At 44.0% G+C, this 15814-nt stretch overlaps 1 pseudogene; it reads right to left on the reverse strand.

Annotated features, from left to right (window-relative positions):
* Positions 1-12628: 12628 nt before the first annotated feature.
* On the reverse strand, positions 12629-13673 carry LOC132366398 (serine/threonine-protein kinase pim-1-like; annotated as a pseudogene).
* Positions 13674-15814: the final 2141 nt, after the last annotated feature.

The following is a 15814-nucleotide window of genomic DNA, read 5'->3' on the forward strand; positions in this document are numbered from 1 at the left end:
CGACCAATGGCAGATTCTGGGGACCCTAACGCTCTCTAGGCCAAGGGGCCTGCAGTGGAATGGGGCCCACTGAAGGGTTCCAGGCAAGGAAGTGGCAGTTGGTTTTAGTTTCACGAGGATCAGACTGCCAGTGTGGTGTAGGAAAGTGGGTGGCAGAGTATATGGCGCTGAACTAGGGCAGGTAAAGTAACATTTTATTATGGGTATATATGTATACATCTGTATTGTATTTCTATATTGTTAATTTGGGGATTTTATTTGAAATGACAATAGCATCATGACTTACTGCATTTCTTTGAATACTAATGAGTTAGAGCTTTTTTCCCATATTCTTTGGCCTTTTACAAATCTTTTGTGATGTACATGTGTAAGTCTTTTGCTTATTATTCTCCTGGGATATTCTTTTTCTAACAAACATCTTCCTTTATATATAAGGATAGTCTTCAGTTTATATTTGTTGGAAATATTTTCTAGTTTGTTTTGGGTTCTTTTGCCATGTACTCTTCAAACACTACAGCCTGGATTCTGTCCCCATAGCACTGGTGGAAAGTTCACACAAATGAATTCCTAAAGCCACACTGGGTGAGAGCCAGCAGTGTTTGAGGGAATTTTAATATACTCATGCTTGGGAATTCCCTGGCTGTCCAGTGGTTAGGACTCTGTGCTTTCCCTGCTGAGGGCCCAGGTTCAATTCCTGGTCAGGGAACTAAGATCCCACAAGCTTCGCAGTGCAGCCAAAAATACACACACACACACACACGCGTGCGCGCGCACCCACACCCCTAGGCTTCTGCTGGAGGCCGTTTTTCTTCACATGAATTAATTCTTTTTCCTTTTTCCTCTAAGGTAGGGTTCTCTAACCTTGGCACTATGGACGTTTTGGGTTGTATAATCTTTGTTATGGTGACTGTCCTGTGTGTTGTAGGATATTTAGCAGTATTTCTGATTGCTAGGATGCCTGTAGCAACCTCCAGTTGTGACAACCAAAAATGTCTCCATACACAGGCATTTCATTTCATTTAATACTTAACATTTAGTTGAGAGCCGGTGTGCACCAGAGAACAGGGGTCAGTCAGACAGAGGTGGTTTCTGTTCTCGTGAAACCTACATTCTCATGGCGGGGTTGGGGCATGACGGGGGAGGAAGTGAACACAGCAGACAGACAAGCCAGTATCGGGATTGAAGAATACAGTTCTCCTTCTGTAAATTAGGCCTCATGGAGATTCTGATGTTTAGATGACTTATGGAAAGAATTTAGCTTCCGTTCAGAAAACTGAATGGCAACAAAATGAACTTTACATCCTCTCCCCATCCTTTTTACAGAAGACGCTGTTATTTGGTAATCTCACAGACTGATCAGAGATGCTCTTGTGAGCCTTGAATACAAAACTCTCATCTGTTAGCCTCTTGAATTCTTCAGGAAACAAACCTTGAATATATGCCAATCACAAATCACAAAAATTTCAAAACATTTCCTAGGTTTCCTAAGGAAGGTTGTTTATTTGTAAACCACGTAAGCCTGTCTCTAATTCTTCCCCTCCCAGCCTCTCTAGTCTGGCCCAGCTTTTCGTCCTGTTGTTCTACTGGAACTTCTTATCAAGGCCAAGGGTAGGATACCCTTACCAGGGCTGAGTGCCCTCCTCAGCCTGCCTGCACCCTTCCTCTCAGTTGCCCACTCCCTCCTTGATTGATTTTCTTTACTCTGGCTTCCAGGACACTGCAGCCTCCTGTCTTTCTTCCAGCCACACTGGCCTCCTGTCCTGTCTCCTTTGCGGGCTCCTTTTCTTGGTGTTAGTGTCTCCTGGGCCTCTTCTCTCTCCATAGGCACTCACTCTTGCTGACCTCATGGCTATAGCGCAGTGTACAAGCTGGCCACTTCCAGATGTGTCCTCCCTGACCTCCAGACGTGTATACCCAGCTTCTCTTCTAGATCTCCACTGCAACGACTGAAAGGCATTTTTCAAGGCCGAGCTCTCCTCCACAGCCTTCTCTGTCTCCACGGGGGTCGCTGGCTTTTCCTTTAAAATAGAGTCAGACTCCATCACCTTCACATGGATTGTTGCAATAGTCTCTTAAGTGGTCTTTCGGATTCTAACAACCACCCTCCCCTCGCCCCTACTACCCCACACAAGCATCAGTGTTTAGTGTAGCTGCCAAAGAGATCTTTCTAAAACACATTTGACATACCGTGTTACTCTGAGGTTTCCCTAATCAGTAAAATCCCAAGTCCCTGGCAGTGACCTCCAGGGCTCTAGAAAATCAGCTCCCACCCACCTCACCTCTTCCTGCTCCTTCACTTCCTCTGTTCCAGTCACATTGTTGTTTCTGGACTCTGAGACACCCCCACCTCAGGACCTTGCACCCCTGTTCCCTCAGCCTGGAATGATCAATACCTATATAACTTTACCTCCTTCAAGTCTTTTTTCATGTCTCTTTCTCAGTGAGGCCTCCTCCCCACTCAGCCCCTTCTATCTCCCTTACCTTAGGGTTTCAGAATATGTCATCTCAGAATATGTCACTTTGGCATATTGGTTATTTTGAACTAAAGTTACTTGAGAAACATCCACTACAAGAAGTAAACTCTTGGAACTTCCCTGGCAGTCCAGTGGTTAAGACTGCACTTCCACTGCAGGGGGCATGGGTTCGAACCCTGGTCGGGGAACTACGATCCCACATGCCCTGCAGCATGGCCAAAACAAAACAAAAACAAAAAATCCCAAACAACAACAACAACAAAACGCTACCACTCATAAAAGTCACTTAAGAAACAAAAAACAGAAGTAAACTCTTACCCTCCTTTTTCCCTGAGAAAGCAGGAGATAAATCTGCCATGTGAAAGGTACCCTCCCCAGTGAAACTGAGCAGGACCCGGCAGGGCTCTCCTGGGTACAAAAGCCCCTCTATGTCTCTGTTTTTTGTTTGTTTGTAGAAAAGGGCTTTAATCTCCTAGGCCTTCTCTGAGTTCCAAAGAGCAGGCACAAGCAGTTACTAATTAGAGGAGTGAGGGAATGCAGACACAAAGGAAAAGCAGTCAAGAAACAATACTGCAGAGATAAAAAGAGTCCTGCTGACATACATCACAGCAAGATTCTTTTTGACCCAGCTCCCAGAGAAATGGAAATAAGAACACAAATAAACAAATGGGACCTAATGAAACTTAAAAGCTTTTGCACAGCAAAGGAAACCATAAACAAGACCAAAAGACAACCATCAGAATGGGAGAAAATATTTGCAAATGAAGCAACTGACAAAGGATTAATCTCCAAGATTTACAAGCAGCTCATGCAGCTCAATAACAAAAAAACAAACAACCCAATCCAAAAATGGGCAGAAGACCTAAATAGACATTTCTCCAAAGAAGATATACAGATGGCCTACAGACACATGAAAGAATGCTCAACATCATTAATCATTAGAGAAATGCAAATCAAAACTACAATGAGATATCATCTCACACCGGTCAGAATGGCCATCATCAAAAAATCTAGAAACAATAAATGCTGGAGAGTGTGTGGAGGAAAGGGAACACTCTTGCACTGTTGGTGGGAATGTAAATTGATACAGCCACTATGGAGAACAGTATGGAGGTTCCTTAAAAAACTACAAATAGAACTACCATACGATCCAGCAATCCCACTACTGGGCATATACCCTGAGAAAACCATAGTTCAAAAAGAGTCATGTACCAAAATGTTCATTGCAGCTCTATTTACAATAGCCAGGACATGGAAGCAACCTAAATGTCCATCGACAGATGAATGGATAAAGAAGATGTGGCACATATATACAATGGAATATTACTCAGCCATAAAAAGAAATGAAATGGAGGTATTTGTAATGAGGTTGATGGAGTTAGAGTCTGTCATACAGAGTGAAGTAAGTCAGAAAGAGAAAAACAAATACAGTATGCTAACACATATATATGGAATCTAAGGAAAAAAAAAAAAAAAAAAAAAGGCCATGAAGAACCTAGTGGCAAGACGGGAATAAAGACACAGACCTACTAGAGAATGGACTTGAGGATATGGGGAGGGGGTGGGGTGAGATGTGACAGGGTGAGAGAGTGTCATGGACATATATACACTACCAAATGTAAAATAGATAGCTAGTGGGAAGCAGCCGCATAGCACAGGGAGATCAGCTCGGTGCTTTGTGACCACCTAGAGGGGTGGGATGGGGAGGGTGGGAGGGAGGGAGATGCAAGAGGGAAGAGATATGGGAACATATTGTATATGTATAACTGATTAACTTTGTTATAAAGCAGAAGCTAACACACCATTGTAAGGCAATTATACTTCAATAAAGATGTTTAAAAAAAAAAAAAAAAAGAGTCCTGCTTCCTCCTCAAGTGCTATACATAGCAATCTGATGCATATCTTTGAGTTGTTCTGCAGGAACTAAGACCCCACTCAGGTGGAGGATGGCGACTACAAGCTGACCACAAGCACGTAGACCGCAGACTGGTTGGAACCAGAAGGTTGATGATTAAGGTTCCTGGAACACCACCTGGTTACCTCACCACCAAACAATCAGAAGAAACTCATGTACCCTGCAACCCTCACCCCAATTGTTGCCTTTAAAAGCCTTTCCCTGAAAGCCATCTGGGAGTTTTGGGTCTTTTGAGCATAAGCTGCCCATTCCTCTTACTTGGGCCCTGAAATAAATGCTGTACTTTCTTCACCACAACCTGGTGTCAGTAGATTGGCTTTGCAGCATGGTGGGTGAGTGGACCCAGGTTTGGTCTGGTAACACCAGGAGGGTAGAAGACATCCTTATCACCAGACAGGGAATTTAGGGCCAAGAAGGCTGTATAAACAAACCTTGTGTAGGGGAGGTAAAATAATATCCCTCTGTCCTTTTATGTTCTTGGTTGACACCCGTCTGTAATAAAAGATAGTAAACAGGAGACAAATAGAAGTTTAGTAACATGTATACCTTCTGCATACATGGGAGATACCCAGGAATACTGAGTAACTCCCCCAAGTGGCCCAAGCCACCACCTTAAATACCATCCAGCTAAGGACAAAAGAAGATGCTAAGGAGTGGGAGAGCTGGTTATGGGAGGCTACAGGCAAAGCACAGTTGACAAGAGTATGGTTGTTAGGCAGATTTAGGTCTTTGCCTTCTGCATTGGTAAGACTTTATAAAGATGTAGAGTCATCTGCCTCTCTTTTGGCACAGAGAGGGAGATACCCTTACAAATAGAGATTTCATTTATAAATGTAAATGTTTCTTACAAAAGGGTAGCTTCCTGCTTAATCACTTCTTCACAAGTCATCTTTTTATGGGGCTCCCATGCGTACAAAATTAAATTTGTTTTTCTCCTGTTAATCTGTCTTATATCCATTTTATTATTAAACCAGCCAAAGAAACTAGGAGGGAAGAAGGGAAGATTTTTCTGCCTCTACACCCTGTTTGTTTTTTTCCCATTGCACTTCCCACCCTCCATATTATATAATTTACGTTGTTTTTCTCTCCCCTGACTGTAATGTAACATAACAATTTCAGATGTAGCAAAGATTTAAAAGTAAAAAATTACAACCATTATCCTGCATGATACACAAGTGCACAAAGACATGTAAAATCATGGCAGTAATGTTTATAATAGTGAAAAATAGGAGAGGCAAATATCTCAATATGATAAAGGGATTTCATAATACATACACTGAAATCGTTTCAAGTGATTAAATATATATATATACAAATACACATATACTGATATAGAAGATGGCTGGTACCATATATAAAATTAAGAATAAACCTACCAGTATGGGAAAAATATTTACAATGCAAGAGTCAAATATTCCTATTTAAGTTTTTCATTTTGAAAAGAAATAATGCAACAGAAAACAGACAAAGTTAGTAGGAAACGTCAGATATGTTCCCATTTACATCAGAATTAAGACAAAAATGTCCACACATTATTATTCTGGAGGTTCCAACAAAATATTCAGATAAGAAAAAGAATACGGGTCTTTATAGATTGAAAAGGTAATGAAAATTACCTTTACTTGCAGATAATATGATTGAATACCCAGAAAACTCCAAAGATCCTGCTAGAAAAACTTTTATTAAAAAATATAGAAATAAGAGCATTCAGTAAGGTGGCTGGGTGAAAACTTAATATGTAAATATCCGTTGCTTCATACAAGCAACTACCAGTTAGAAGATACAGTTCAAGAAAAGGCCCCATCTATAATAACAACAAAAAAGATTAAATCTTTTTGAAGACAAGAACACTACTGAAAGTTAACAAAAGAAGACTTGAAAAGGCGTGGCATGTCCTCAGATAGAGACTTGACACCAGAAACATGGTGATTCCTCCTCAGTCCATCTATGAGAGGACTAATGCTATAGGAGATTGGGCCCATTATTATAGTAACAGTAACAAACAGTGAGATACTGTCCATAAATAGATCAAAGAAACAACATAGGAAATAAAGACATAGACCAAAGTGTTTATGGGAATTTAGTATATAGAGGTGACCCTTAAAATCACCACAGAGAAGTGAGCTCAATAAGTAGATGGTATTAAGACAACTGGGTAAAGCACCAAGGAAAAAACTTAGGTTACTAGCTCTACCTTACAGTTCATAACTTCTGAATCAGCTGATTCAAAGATTTCATGGTTTAAAATGAAACTATTAAAGTATTAGAAATAAACAATGGGGTATGTTTTCAAAATCATCTCAGAGAGGGGAACTCTTAAGAGTTTTTAGGATTGGTATAGAAGCCATAAGTGGAAAGCCTGATATATTTAACTACATAAAAACTAAAGTTTCCCCTTGGGAAAAACTGTTGTAAGATGAACATGACAAAAGTTATAGGACAAATAAACTGGGTAAAAAATATTTACACTTCAAGTCACAGGCTGAGAGTGTGATTTATAATAAGAAATATATATTTGACACAGAGCTCCTAAAACCCTTGAAATTTCCTATGTTTAACAGCGATGGGAGCATCTTTTCTTATAATATTTGGTCTGTTGTCATCATTTCTTGAATCGCTCCAAAGCCAACCGCAGCTGAACTGAGTTTCATGAGGTGACTTTTGGAAAGGCCCTAAGGATTGGGGTTTGCTGCCTGGGAAACCAACCGAGTGATCAGAGGGCTGGAACTTACAGTCCCCTCTCTACCAGCCTCCAGGAAGGGGAGGGGAGAGAGGCTGGAGGTTGACTCAGTCACCAGTGGCCAATGATTTACTCATTTGTGCCTTTGTAATGATGCCGCCCTAAAAACCCCCAAAGATGGGGCCCAGGTGTTCTTGACGAGCACTTGGAGATGGGGAGAGGGTGCTGTGCTCAGAGCGGGGTGGGGGGCAGGTCCGTGCCCCTTCCCACACACCTCGCCTTATGCATCCTTTCCATCTGGCTGTTTCTGAGTTATTAGAAGAAACCGGCAATGTAGTCAGTAGAATGTTTTCCTGAGTTCTGTGAGCTGCTCTAGGAAATTAAAGGAAACCAAGGAGGGGCTGTGGGAAGCACAGGCGATGACGCGGGCTCGTGACGGCTCCCCAGGCATGTGGGGTGGGTGGAACCGGCAGTTTTGTGGGACTGCACCCCTAAGCCTGTGGGAGCTGATGCTGTCTACAGGTGCATGGTTGCAGGATCACAAATTGTGGGACCCCCAGCTGACCTGGCAGGACTGTTTGATGTGTGAGAGGAGAGCAGACACACAGGCTGCGGGGGTTCCTTACACAGACTAAGGGCAGAATTCTCTAATATAAAAAGAGCAACTGCCACCGAAAGGGCCAAGCACAGGAACAGAGTTCACAGGAAAAAAAACACAAATGTTTCATAAGCCTTTGAAAAGATGATAAATCTCAGTCATAAAAAAAATGAGAACTCACCTGCACTGAGATAGCAAACCAGACGTGAGAACGTGTTAACTGCTCCGTGAGTGAGGGTGTGGGAAGCAAGCGCACTCGTGTCCCACTGGGACCTGTAAACTGTGGAAGGCAAATTTAGAAATATCTGTCAAAATCACAACTGCATATGTCCTTTGACCCAGCAACACTGCTTCCAGGAATTTATCCTGGGGATATACTCCCACCAATTCGAAAGCATTAATTGCATGATTATTTGTTTTAACCAAAATTAGAATACAAATTAAATGTCCATCAGGAGAGGATTGGTTAAATAGCACCATTAAAAAGAATGAGGCAACCTTCTATTTACTGCGAAAAAATAATCTCCATATATGTTTTCAAGTAAAAACAGGGTACAGACTAGATAGTATGCTACTGTTTGTGTAAAAAGAAGATAAGTGTACGTTTTCCTTATACATGCATTTCCTTATATATCCATTAACTATCTCTAAAACTGTAAAAACTGGTATCTTTTGTTGCCTCTCAGAAGGGGAATTAGGTGGAAGTGAGACTTCATTGTATATCCCTTTCTACCTTTTGAATTTTGAATCTTGATTTTTATACCTATCCAAATATTAAATTTCAGATTTAAAAAAGCAAAGCAAAGAAAAATAAGCAAAAGAAATACATGCAGCTTGTAGATGATACATAGTGGTCAAAACTATAGGCACACCTCAGAGATGTTGCCGGTTCCGTTCCAGACACCACAGTCAAGTGAATATCACAATAAAGCGAGGCACATGAATGTTTTGGTTTCCCAGTGCAAATAAAAGTTATGTTTACACTATAGTCTATCAAATGTGCAATAGCACTGTATCTAACAAAACAATGTAAATACCTTAATTAAACAATACCTTATTACTAGAAAGTGCTAGCCATCATCTGAGCCTTCAGCAAGCTGTAACCTTTTTGAAAGAGTAACATTGTGAGAATTACCCAAATGTGACACAGAGACAAGAAGTGAGAAAATGCTGTTGGAAAAATGGTGACGAGTTACTCAAGGCCCGGTTGCCACAAACCTTCAATTTGTACCAAACACAGTATATTTGAAGAGTAATAAACCAGTAGCTCTCACTAGAAAGAGGTGACTCTGGAGTGGGAGACTGAAAGGTGAGGGCTGAACAAGGGATTTGGGGCTCTTTATTCTATTTCTGTATTAAGATTTTTACAGTGACTAGGTATTATTTTCTAATTAATAAAGAAATGTTCAACATATATTAAATTTTAAAATGTAAGTTACAACCCAGCCCACTTAATAAACCACCTTTTAAGTAATAACATGTGCCATATATACCAAGAAAATCTGGTGTTTGCAAGAAAGGAGGGTGGGTGGATTGAACATACAGACTTACTACTCTTTCCTCCTTAGACCCCTAGAATGATAATAAAGAAAATTTTAAGGCATAAACTCACAATGACCAAAGAAAAGGAGAGGAAATGTCTTTTTGAAACATGGAGATTGTAAAACAGGTGGAAGAACACTTCCAGAGTGTGGCCAGCCTGCCTGGAGGACGGTCTCTGGGCTGGTGCAGTCCTGAGATTAAGGCCCTGAGCCATGATGTAAATCAACATCTGTCAGCAAGTGTGAAGATGAGCTGACGTTTTCACAGCAAGACTTCTCAGCAGAGGAGGTGGTGTGTTGGTTTGCATTCCCCTGCCAGCTCCTTATCTCCTGGGGGGCCAGTAAAAAATACTTCAAGGATGGCGACTGGGGTAACTCCAGGCTGTGTTAACTGTCTCTTCTCTGATTCTCTCTTGACCTCACATTTCTAGCTCACTTGTGCTTCCCCTGCTCCACAGAGACTGCTGTTGTCAAGGTGACTAGAGGCCTCCGTGTCTCTGAGATGGTTCTTACCTCTTATTTTCCTAGATGTCAGCAGCTTCAGAGTTTATCATGCCCTCCTTGATATACTTTCTTTACTTGGCTTCCAGGTCAAAAATCTTTTTCTTCTTTTTCAATATTTCAATATTTTCAATATTTCAAATTTGTTTCATTGATTACATCAAAAATTCCACATAAGTCCATACTGTGGGCCAAGTGTTTCATAAAAATTTCTTGGAGAACCGTCTTATTTGGACAGACTGTTTATTGACATTTGATAAATTATGGGTAATCTATCATTGAAGGGATTCCTTTTAAACATTCATTGATCTGCAGGTCACCACAGTCTTGGGGTTTCTTTCCACCTCACTGGTGGAATTCTCAGTCTCCTTTGCTCTTTCCTCTTTTCCTACCCCCCACTTTTAACATTTAAATTCAGTAAAATTCACTGTTGGTATGCAGCTTTATGACTTGAAAATATACATGTAAAGTTGTATAACCAATACCACAATAGTAGTAGGTTGGGACTTTGGGGAGGTTGAGATGAGGTGAATGTCTTTTGCGTGGGGGGCAGATGTGAATCTTTGGGAGCCAGAGGATGGGCTGTGGTGGACAAGATAATGCCCCCCCCGCCAAGATTTTCATGTCTTTATCCCAAGAACCCATGAACTTATTCCCTCACATGGCAAAAGGGACTTGCAGGTGTAATTAAATTAAGCATCATGAAAGATGGAGGTGCCGGTGGGCCCATTGTAATCACAAGTGTCCTTATAAGGAAAAGAGGAAAGCAGGAGAGTCAGTGAAGGTATAACAAGGGAAGTTGACAGATTAGAAGATGCTACACTGATGGCCTTGAAGACTGAGGAAGGGGCCTTGAGCCAAGGAATGTGGGCTGCCTCTGGAAGCTGGTAAAGGCAAGAAGGAAGTTTCTTTCCTGGAGCCCCCAGAAGGAATGCAGCCCTGCCAACACCTTGATTTTAGGACTGTTTACCATCTTTACTGTAAGATGGTAAATTTGTGTTTTCTTAAGCCACAAATGTTTTGTAATTTGTTATAGCAGCTATAGGAAACTCTTACAACAATCAAAAGAGAAAGAACAGTGTCAGCAGCCCTTTTCCCCAAAATACCCTAGTTCTACATTCCCTTTATACTCAGACCTTACCCCCACTCTTAACTGTTGGCAAGGATAGATCTGTTCCCCACCTCCATAGTTTTATCTTTTCCAAAATGTCATATAAATGGAATCTTACAGTATGTAGCCTTTTGAGTCTGTCTTCTTTTGCTTAGCGTAATACATTTGATATCCATCCATGTCCTGAGTGCCAATAGTTCATTCTGTTTCATTACTGAATAGTATTCCAGGAATGTACCACAGTTTGCTTATCCATCTCCCAGTTGAGTGACTTTTGGGTTGCTTCCCAAAAGGAAGTGATTGGGGTGATTATGAATAAACCTGCTGTAAACATTTGTGTAAAGGTTTTTGTGTGAACTTCCCTGAAGTGAAGCTTGCATTTCATTTGGGTAAATACCTAGGAGTGGGATTGCTGAGTCATATGGTCTAACTCTATTTATTTATTTTAAGACAAAAGGTTTTTATTCAAAAAACACCAAGTATATATTTTAAAAAAATCTCTTTTATTCCCCTGTACAGTATTTCACGCAGATAAAACCAGAAGGCCACATGCTGCTCAAAACACAGCCCCAGAGAGGATGCGGAATGTACACCATCCAGAACTGCTTTTCATATATCCACCCTATATACATAAGTCAGCTACGCCCCTCCCCCATCACCCATGAACCCCATACCCACTTGGGAAACCAGGCCAGGGGGCCCGCAGCAGTCAGGGAGCTGCAGCAGCTGTCCCACCTGAGTCCTGTCACCCTATGAAGGAGCAGAGCAAGCGCTACAGCCCTCCCCAAAAGGTCCCCAAGTCAGAGGAGGAAAGAAGAAAAGAAAACTATGGTGGTAGCCATGAAAGCTTGAAGCGGGAAGGGAACCAAATAAATAAATACATAAATACATAACGTTGACCTCCAGGTTAAAATGCGCATCTTTCAAAAAAAGCCAAAACAAAACAAAACAAACCAGGTAAAATAACTTAAAGGCAAAATTAAAAAAGAATTAGATCAACTACAATCCTTTTGTACACTACCATGCCAACTGTACACACATTTACAGTTTTGTGGGGTTTTTTTTTGGATTTGCGTTGTTTGTGCATTTTGTGTGTGTGTGTGAGGTCTTGGCTTAGAAACAGTTACGTAAAAACCAAAAAGGAAGACCAGGTCACTTGGGAGTTTTACTAAAGGAGGTGGAAAAAGGGCAGGTGGCTCAGCATTTGGCCCTGTAGCCTCTTCCATGGCACCTTTCATGTGAAGGACGGGGCGGGGAGAAGGGGTGGGGGAGAAAGAGAAGGAACCAAACCCAGGCAGATTTTTGGAGAAGCAACAGGTAAAAGACGCAAGTTCAAGTGCTTTTCCCAGCATAGCCGGAGTCCCCACAGAAGGCACTCAGAGGAGTCGGAAGAGGTGACAGGGACTTAAAATGGTGCTAGTCCTATCCCACCCCAACCCGATTTCCCCCTACCCGACCCATCGCACATTCAGCAGAACTCTTGATGAAGGGAACAGTTCCATGGCAGGATTCTGACACACGCCCACCCCCCCACCCCCGGGGATTTTGCAGAGTCCAGCAATGCTGGACTCCATGAGAAGGAGAGCAGCTGTGGGAGGAGTCGAGGCCTAGGGCGGCTGGAGTGGAGTCTCTTCCTCCTTTTGGGAGGCGGCCTCCAGGGCCTGGGGTCTGGAATGAGTTGTAAATGTTGTTCCTGTATCAAGCACTGTCCTGCTTGGAGAGAAGTGTCACTGGTACTTGGGACGCTGGGAACAGACACTTCCCCTCCCGTGAGCATCTGACAGAGAGGGGAAAACCTTCCGCAAAAGCTATTTGCTGGGCCCTGGTGACAGGCTGGGGAGATGGATCTCAGCAGTTTCCTGGGGCAGGAGGACATCTTGCATCCACGGATGGTTCTGGATTTCTTCGAAGGATGGCTGATCTGATGGTCTCAGGGCCAAGCAGAAGCTAATGAGATGCTGTCACCCTGAAGAGAGCCTCTGCCTGAAGAAAAATTGGCCCCAGTGATCTCTTCATTATGCTCAAAGGGAATATCTCCATAGACCATATCCTACAGCAGGATCCCCAGAGACCAGACGGCCGCCGACCTGCCATGGTAGCTATGGTGGCAGATCCACTCTGGAGGACTGTACACTCGGGTCCCATTAAAGTCCGTGTAGACGGCGTCCTTGACCCGAAGTCAATGAGCTTGAACTCGCAGCGATTGAGGCGGATAATGGTGTTCTGGTCCTTGATGTCACGGTGCCTCCAGGACCTGCCAGAAGAAGCTGCGGGCCAGTTCCTCTTGCACGGCCCCACTTTCCGTGATCAAGTCGAAGAGGTCTTGAGCCAGCTCGGGCCTCTCCAGGATCAGGACGAAACTGTCGGGCCTCTTGAACCAGTCCAGGAGCCTAATGATGCCGGGGAAGCCCGAGCTCACCTTCTTCAGCAGAACCACTTCCATAGACACTCGGGTGCCATTAGGCAGCTCTCCGCAGTCGGAGATCCGGTCCTTCCACGTGCTTGTTGGCCACGGGCCACACAGATGCCTGAGTAGTGGACCCACCTGGTACTGCGACTCCAGGGGCTCCTTCTCCTTGCCGGGTGCCAGCTTGGTGCCGTGCAGATCGTGGCAGGGCGAGACGCGCAGGTGGGCAAGCAAGTTGATTTTGGAGAAGAGCATCCCAACCACCAGGGTGTCGGCGCAGGGACTGGGTCTGGAGGAGCTGCCGCAGGACCTGGGGCTGGGGTTGTGCCGGTGGCTGTGCCTACGGCTGGGGCTGAGGCTGCGGGTGGCGCGAAAGGCCGAAGACAAGTCGGAGGACTCCTGGGGGCGCTGCCGGGCTGGGGGCCGACAGACACGCTGGCGGGGTCAGGCAGCTCCAAGGGCAGCGGTGCGGGCCGCTCCTGGGGCGCGTGCAGCAGCGCCCCGGCACAGGGAGCTTGTAGCTGCTGCTACCGCCGCCGGTGCCGCTTCCTCTGCCACTGCGGCCCTGGTCTAACTTTAAAAGAAGCTGACAAACTATTTTCCAAAGTAACTGTGGCATTTTGCACTCCTACCAGCAACTTGAGTTCCAGTCTCGACCTATTTGCCAGAGCTTGACACAGTCACTCTTTAATTATCTATTGTAATAGGTGTGTATCTTTGTTTTTAATTTGCATTTCACAGATGGCTAGGATTTTGAGCATCTTTCGTGTGCTTATTTGCCATCTCTTTATCTTCTTTGATGAAATGTCCGTTCTAGTCATTTGTCCATTTTTAAAACTGGGTTGTTTGCTTTCTTGTTGATTTTTAAGAGGCTTTTAATATATTTGGATGTGCCCCAGGCATGAGCCACTCAGGAGCTGTCTGGGACTTCCTGTGGATTTACATTGCAGCTCATTTCTCAAAGCAGCTAGAGGTGGGCCTGGAGCTATCCACAGAGTTAGGGAATTCCCTTCTCCAGGTCCCACCTGCTTCCCCCACACGCGCTGACTTTCTTTTCCTATTACATGTGGACAAAAAGATGGTGTTTTCCTGCAAACTTAGCCTCCCATGCTATTGTGCAGTTCTGAGCAATCGGGCCTTCCCTGAGGACAAAGTGGCAAAAGAGAAAAATAACAGGAGAATCCACCCACCAACACACACACACTCTTTGTAAGAAGTGGTCTCTTTCCCCCATTTCTGTAGCCCTGGAGTGCAATTTCCCTACTGGGTCGTGAACTGGTCTCAGGCACAGCAAGGCGAGAACTCACACTCTCCATGTGCCCTTTCCCTGTCCTCTCACTAGAAGGGTCTTTCTCCAAGGGTTTGCCATCTTCGATTCACCATCCCACTCTTGGGTCAAAGCTGAGAGTAAAGGAGGGAAACCCCAGGAAACTCACTGCCACCTTACAGCTTGCTCTACAAGTTTTACCTTCCCTCCCCAGTTCGCCTTCCCTTAATTACTTTTCAGAGTCCTCAGGTAAGTGCTTTTTGTATTTTGTCCAGGTTTCAGTTGAAATTGATGCCGGAGATAGATGGGCTCCAGGCTAGGCATTTACAACTGGCCGCCTGTTTACATTTCTTGGGGTGAGAAAAAGATGGGCTTCAGGCCAGACACTTAAAACTAGCCTCTTGTTTGCATTTCCTGAGACAGGAGATAGGTGGGCTCCAGGTTAGATATTTACAACCTGCGTCCTGTTTGCTTTTTGAAAGAGAAATAACAGCAGAAACAGGGTAAATAGCCAGGCTTTGTCTCCTGAGGACAGAGGGGCTAAACCCTGTTGGAGTAAAGATCAGGAGGCCACCTATTTCCCATCCTTGGGGCAAGGGAGACACTGCACGTGGGCAGAAAGGCCCCTTGCGGGTCAAAAAGGAGGGGGCGCCACCCCAGAATAGGTGATGCCAATGCTCCCCCTAGGCCTCTGGGTTGGAATCCATCTTGGAAAAAAGTTGCACACGCGTGTTGGGGAGGGCCCTAGGGCAGGTCAGGTGTGGAAAAGGAAACCAGATAATTGGCTAAGGGTAAACAAAGGCCGGGAAGAACTGTCCTATATAAATGATTTAACGGCCTCTTTACTGCGCTCCTCCTCATTAGGGGGGAGGCCCACACCCTTTCTCTCTGGGTGTGTATCTCTACCATGCCTCTATCTTAAATAAACAGACCATTTCTCTTTGTGCTCTCCCACTTGTTGTGCTGTGTCTCTAATAATAAACTTTGTATCTGTTTTCACAGTTTTTACCTCCTGAGAAATGCAGTTTTCACTGGGGGCAAGAGCCAGGGAAATCTGCTTATAGCCTCTAGACCTTGCTGGTCAAGAATTCCTGGTTTTCATCCAGGCTACCCAGGTCTGATTCCTGGGCAGAGAACTAAGATCTTGCTTCAAGCCACTGCCCACTGCTGCCTCTCCAAGATCAAAATCAGTGGGAGAGATAGACTATAGCAGGCTTATTCCATTTTGTTTGGCAACCGAAGTTTCTCTCCCTGGATTTTCAAGGTTGGAATGACCAAGGGCTCAATCCTGGGCCCTCTTGTCATCTCTGTCTACTCACA

This window comes from Balaenoptera ricei, chromosome 5, assembly GCF_028023285.1.
Source record: "Balaenoptera ricei isolate mBalRic1 chromosome 5, mBalRic1.hap2, whole genome shotgun sequence".
In the NCBI taxonomy this organism is placed as follows: domain Eukaryota; kingdom Metazoa; phylum Chordata; class Mammalia; order Artiodactyla; family Balaenopteridae; genus Balaenoptera; species Balaenoptera ricei.